The sequence below is a fragment of the Phaethon lepturus genome, unplaced genomic scaffold, assembly GCF_000687285.1.
Source record: "Phaethon lepturus isolate BGI_N335 unplaced genomic scaffold, ASM68728v1 scaffold34791, whole genome shotgun sequence".
In the NCBI taxonomy this organism is placed as follows: domain Eukaryota; kingdom Metazoa; phylum Chordata; class Aves; order Phaethontiformes; family Phaethontidae; genus Phaethon; species Phaethon lepturus.
Window position 1 is genome coordinate 40,186 of NW_010516156.1, and position 6,497 is coordinate 46,682.

Genomic DNA, 6,497 nt, shown 5'->3' on the forward strand with positions numbered 1-6,497 from the left:
GAGAGAGAGACTAATGCAGAAAAAAACCCACACTCATTGTCCCCACAGCAACAAGAACTCAGACATGAGCTGGCATACATTTTACAGAGGTGCTGCAAAGAGGATGGAGCTTCAGCGAGCTGCTCAAATGTAAAAAACAATCTCACACATACACTTCTCCACCTCCACCCCTGCAGAACATAACACATGCTGGACCAATTTTCTGAATCTATTTTTAACTTTTGCCAGAGTGGGGACACCTTTCAACCTGATTTTACTTCTCCTTAGCATCCACTGAAAACTAGTCAACTAGTGACCGCCTTTACTATCTGGAGACAAAACCTTAAAAATAGACTTGCAAAGTAAATTGAGCAGATATGTCACCAAGAGCAAGTAATACCCTTAAGGTTATCAAAGAGAATACAAAACTCACACAGGGTTTTATGACACATTTGGTTTTTGTACCGGGGATTGCCTGGAGCCTCAGGAAAAGGCTGGTTCAGCTGCAGAAACTGAGCAGGAAGAGAAGCAGCACTCACGACCACATACATCACAGAAAACCACATTAACTTAAAGCTAAACAGCTGGATTTAAGAACACCTCCCTGCATCCCTTCATAGCTTTAATGGCTAGTCCCAGTGCCACTGGGACTCCTCAGGCCACCTTACAACCCTGAGATACCTGCATGTTCAGGGCTCTGGGGCACAGCCATGGAAGAACATGTCAGGGTCAGCATCGGTTGTTGCCACAGCCACAACGTGGTCCTAGATAGCAGAGACACAGGTCTGCTCATGGAGAGCTTCTCACCCATCCCCGATCTTCTGCTGTAAGAGTGTCCCTTCCTCCCAGCCACTATCCTGCTTGAATGACATGCTGGTTCCAGTCTGGATATTGATTTACAGCTTGGAGTCAATGGATACAACTCATTTACAAGCTCTCTTTTCCACATTAGCACAGGGAGTATGTACTAAAGTCCCCTGTAACATCAGTCTGACAGAGGAATGGAGGGAATGCTTCAGAGAAACAGGAGACTGCAGATTGTCTCTGTGGTCTCTGCAAAGAGCCTAAAGCCCCTAAGCACACAGCTAAATGCACTGTCTCTGCAGTGGCTCTTTTGGACACAGGATCATTATTCAAAGCCAGAGCCCAACTGGAAGATGGAAGGTGGGCCCTACCTTACACAGTTAAATAGAAAAATTAAAGTATGTTTTGGTAAAAAGAAAACAATTTATTTGTATGCGTGATTTACTACATTGCATACAGTTTGCAGCAGTGGCTAGGGACTTCAAAGGCAACAAAAATCCAGTATACTTGTCGGTCCGTATATACCTTATCTGCTGCACAGCCTAGAAGAACCACCCCTGCTCAGAGAAGCAGCTGCATTTCAGTTCTTCCACTCCATGGACATCCTAAGCCATCTCAGAGAAGCTGTACCAAAACCCTGAATTATAAATGGAGGCACAAAAATCCCACATTGGTGCCCTTCTTCCCAGCCCAGGCCAAGTCCGTCCATGATGCACCTTCCACTACAGGGCCAACAGTGACCCTGACATGCTTCAGGTTCCCCAGTCGAGGCCCCAGTTTATTCAAATAAACCTGCTAATAGCATTGAGTTGCCTAGTGCAAAACCAGTTAAAAGCTCCTTCCCAGAACTGCTATCTGCAAGCCATGGTCCTCGTTACCAGATGGATTAATTACTGGTCCTAGGGAGTTCAGCGGTTCAAGCTACTCAAGGCACTTGTTAAGGAGGGTTTGCCTTTAATCCTCCAAGGAGACAATCAGCAGCAGTGTTACAACCTGCTCCAGTGCAAGGACTTCTCTAATTAGTGCTGTAACGAGACCTCACCTGGGCAGCTCACAGGGCTCTGACACAGGCTACGGCACTGAGACAAAGACCCCACATCTCTCAGGACGCGGCTGGGAAGAACCAGTGCAACCACTTCATCTGTGGGAGCCACGCGTTCTGCTGACTCCATCCATGAACCACCTGAAAATCAAACCTCTGCTAAAAAAACCCCAAAACAGCAGTTCACTCCAATTTTCACAGTCACCAGCTCAGGAAAGGGCTCATATGATCTCTAGCATGGAGGGTTTGAGAGAAACTGTCAGAAATGCTTCTTTGACACACTTTGGTACACAGACCGAGTGTCTTCTAAGTTTTATTAAACTCAAGTGTTAATGCTAACGAGCTAATCCTGATTCTAACATTTGCAACAGCCCAAGGCACAGACAGCTGCACTCCAGTGCTGGGAACAATAAGCTGTCCTGTGTGCGGAGTGTGCAGCCATGCTCTGGTCTTAAGGTTTATGCCCTGCCAAGGAAAGTGGTTTCTAGAAGAGAGCAAAACCCATGCTGGGCATTTTCTACCTGGTCTCAGAGTTCAGCCTCAGGATCTCCAAAAAGCAGCAGCTGGGAAAAGGGGAGTCAAGTCCTCGTAGGACCTTGGTTGCACCTCAGAGTGGAAAAGGGCAAAGCAGCAATTGCAACAAAGCACCCAAGTGTTTTGTTCACTGGCTCTTCTTTTTGCAACAGCCAGTTTTAGACTAAATGTTCTTTAAGTTTAAAAGTTCCAATTAATGTTTCATCATTCAGATTAAAAAGCCAGGCATCTGTCAAGGCAGCAACCAAGCTGTCATCATCAATTCCCTGCTATGAAAATCCTCATAGCCCTGACCGAACTCTGCAAGGTCTCACTGCCGGGTGCTTTCTGGCAGGCAGGATGAGAGTGGGCTTGCCACTGTCATAAATTTATCACGGCAAAGACGAGGTGCAGGGTCAGCCGGGGTTTCCTCAACAAGAAGCGATGGCACTCTGCACCCAGCAGACACAAGAATCAACCCTAAAGTTAACAACGTGGTCATCAGTGCAAAAAGCAGGAGGTGCTGTGGGTCTCCCCACAGAAGTGTCTGCTCAGGGATTTACTCTTTATGCAAATCTTTCTTCTCTTCCACACTGAAACCATGGTCAAGTCAAGTTAAGAATGAGTGACTAGTTCTAAAGTTTCAGAGGGGCATACCTGGGGACCAGGCTGTCCCTCTCGGGATCACCACCTCCTATAGCAGAGTTTGGAGATCTGAGTGCTGGACACGACTGCTTGTTCTTGCTGGAAATGAGGCAGGATGCAGGCTCTGAGTTTAAATGCTGTAAAAGCAGGCAGCTGCCTGCACGGCAGTTAGAAGCATACACTCATCCTTGTATGCAGTACCTTGCAGGACTCGCTACCCTTCCCACTGTTGGAACAACTGTCCAGTGCTAGAGCTCAGCTGCACGGGGACCCAATTCCTAACTCTGGGGTGCCTCCACTGCAAAACAAGGATTCTCCCACTGCCACACGCCAACGACCTGCTGGGAGAGCAGAAACACAGGCTGTCCCCATACCACACCTCTGACACAGACCAGAAGGCAGCACCCCCGGGCGATGGGGTCCAGCACTGCAGGATCATCCCTGCCCCTCCGGGGAAAGGATCTGCCAGCTGCAAACTGAGTTTAGTTACTGTCTTTTGGTGCTTGGCTTCTCCTACATACAAACTATCCCGTACAGAAAGATATCTGCTGTTTCTGCTAGAGCTTTTTGGAGGGCAGTATGCAAACAGACGTCAAGATGATTTTTGAGAGGCCCAGATAAGCTTTGTTGGCATGTATAAGCAGACTGCAAATCATGGGGGCATACTAAACTTAAAAAAAGTCAGATTAAAGGACAAATCACCTTTGTGAAAAGCATAAACAAATTCTGGTGACCTTGGTGAGGGCCAACTGAAGCATCGACCTCAGCATTACCCAATCTTACTCCTTAATCATATCAGCGAGCAAGTGAGAACAAGTTTAGAGGCAAACTCAGCTCTGACGTATAGTGTCAACGTAGCCAAAGTCCAGAAAGCAACAAGATTTCTCTGTGTAATGGCTGCAGGGTAGGAGTCCTACTGCAACACATTCTTTTTCTGCACAGCTGAGGTGGGTGATGCTCTCCATTCGCACGTTTATAGAAGCATCTTTGCTCAGGCTATAGTAAAGGCTTTATTTCCCTCAAGACCACCAGGGAAGCAGAGCAATTAAAAGGAGAGTTATTATCATCTCCTCTTTGAGGAGTTAACGCCTCTACCACCTGCCTGCTGATGCCTGCAGCTGCTAAAGGCAGAGGCCTCCTTTTTCCACTCCCAGTGACACACCTCTTAATTGTGCTGCCCAATTGGTATTTATAAGTATTTCAGTTTTCCACAGGGCTTTGTGCAACTTGGTCGAAAAAGCTAATTTCTTATTAGCAAATACAAAGAACTATATTGGTAGCTCTGGGAATCAAGTTTCCTACAGAAAAATGATGGCACCTCTAGCAGGGCAACAGGTTGCAGCGATGCAGGAGTCAGAATTATCATCCGCTCTCCCAAACGAATGTATTTGAAATTGTAATTGTGGCCAAAAAAAAGACAGCAATAATGACAAATCCTCATCGCATTCAGCATGTCTGTATTTCGTTTCTATTTAAAGTTTGCGCCCAAGTCCAGCAAAAACTATATAGCAGCTGGATGCTTTCAGCAACAAAATGATCTAAGCACCACATGCAACATTTTACTCCTTGAAAATTTTACAAGAAGAAAGACCTACTGGGTCATGAAAATCCACCTAGGAGCCCACAGTCCTGTCCATTAATTCTAGTGTTCTGTCCTCAAGTGGCCCGCAGCCATTCAAGGATCTCAAAAGTTTTTTTAAAAGATATTTACAATGCATCATCCCTATATGGTATGTGGGGAAACTGAGGCAGCACAGCATGCCCACAGCATGCGTGCACACCACAACGGCTGGGCTAACCGGGACAGCGATGGTTAGCCAAACAGGGCACAAAGAGCGTGGACTCTGTCCACAGCTCAGGAGAAACCTTCTTCACAAAGCTCTTTTGAGTTACCACATTGCACTAAAAAGATGAGGGCTACTCCTAACAAGATACTTGTTTTACCATAATGCGGCATGAGAAGAGTTGAAATAAGAGGCTCTACGCTGCTACGCTGTTACATCAGCAGTTTGCACGCTTGCAGACCAAAGGCCCTGCAGAACATGGAGAAGAAAAAACGTTTCTCATTTAACAGAGCCACAAGAAGCCTGGGAACACAGGAGTGTTGTGCATGGGGGGGGGGCCGGGGCATAAAAAAAAAAAAAAAGCCCTGCCAGCAACCAGTTGCCAGACTGGAGAGCTGCTTCACACCTGGAAATACAGAGCAATCAAACCCCAGAGGCAACTGGGCTTGGCCACATCTTTGTGCAAGGTTTCCTGAAGACCAAGGCCATGTCATGTTTGGAAGAAAAAAAACCTCCAACCTTATTTTTAGCTTAACATGAAAAGTATTAGTATTTTAGCCATACAACTCTGGGGATATTCGTATTTTATCCATAAAGTAGAAGCAGAAAACACTTCAGCAACCTTTGATGTTAAAATATTTAATTTCCAGCTCTATCACAAAAAGTAAACAATCTGCACTATAAATCCAGCTGAAGGCTTCTCTGAAGTGAGAGCTTGTCACTTTTGTTGCTGCTTTGATGGCACATGCACCATTAACAGCCAAACAGTTGATAGATCTTTTTATTGGCTCTTTTATATGTGCACATACTCTGTGCACTGCAAACTGAGAAGTTTCTCAGATGTGTTACTGCATTGCAACAGGCTCACGTTCTGATCTCATTCATCCGCGCTCACTTCTCTCTCTCTCATTTCTTTCCACCACTCCACCAGCAACAGCTCATTTGCTTTTTTCCCCTCCTCAGAGCCCACATGCTGGGGCTACAAGCACCTCCAGCTTCGCTACTCGCACCATGCAAGGACGGCCTCCTTCTGCCCACGCAAATCTCCACATGGATGTCTCCTTCTCCTTATTTTAAGTCCTAGGCACTTCTCTTGCTGTTACTCAGCTTAATTACTACAGTGAGGAGTCCATAAATAAGTCAGAAAAACACAAGCATTTTGTTTGCTAATACAAATGAACTCAGAGTTACATACCTGTGATCTTTTGGTGGTCTCTCATTTTACTTTAAAAGTAAAATGTTTCCATTTTTTAAGAGTTTCCCATGGCAATGGGAAAGTAATGACCCAAAACAAAAGCTGCCTGCGAACAGCTCTTGCAGATACCACGTTTCACAGTGGCTTAAGAATCTAGCAACTAAGTTTTGCATTATATTGTCATGGATTAGAAACATGATCTGTTATCAGCCAAGGCACAGTAGATTTCTTTGTAAAATTTTATTAGAAGCGTGAGCTTGTCTGATTCCACCTAAATAATGGAAATGGTGTTTTGACCAGAATATGATCTTTCTGCAGAGCAGAGAGGAAATCCGCACATCTTTGCTCTACTACAACACCTCTTTGTATGTTCCCCGAAACCTCTGACCTTTCCATCTTGCTACTCTCTTGGAAGAAACTGGATTTCAGTGTTTACAATTTGTTGTGGTGCATCAGACTGAGTGTATCCAGAGCCTCCTGCAAAACACACCTGCCTGCATTCAGGTCCTGCACCCCAGGGGAAGGAGATTTCCCT

The 6,497-nt window shown here is 45.6% G+C and overlaps 1 protein-coding gene across 1 annotated transcript in view; it reads right to left on the reverse strand.

Moving 5' to 3' along the window:
* Window positions 1–6,497, reverse strand: part of NRF1 (nuclear respiratory factor 1) — a 52,983-nt gene that overhangs the window by 39,635 nt on the left and 6,851 nt on the right. The gene's annotated exons all lie outside the window — the stretch shown is intronic.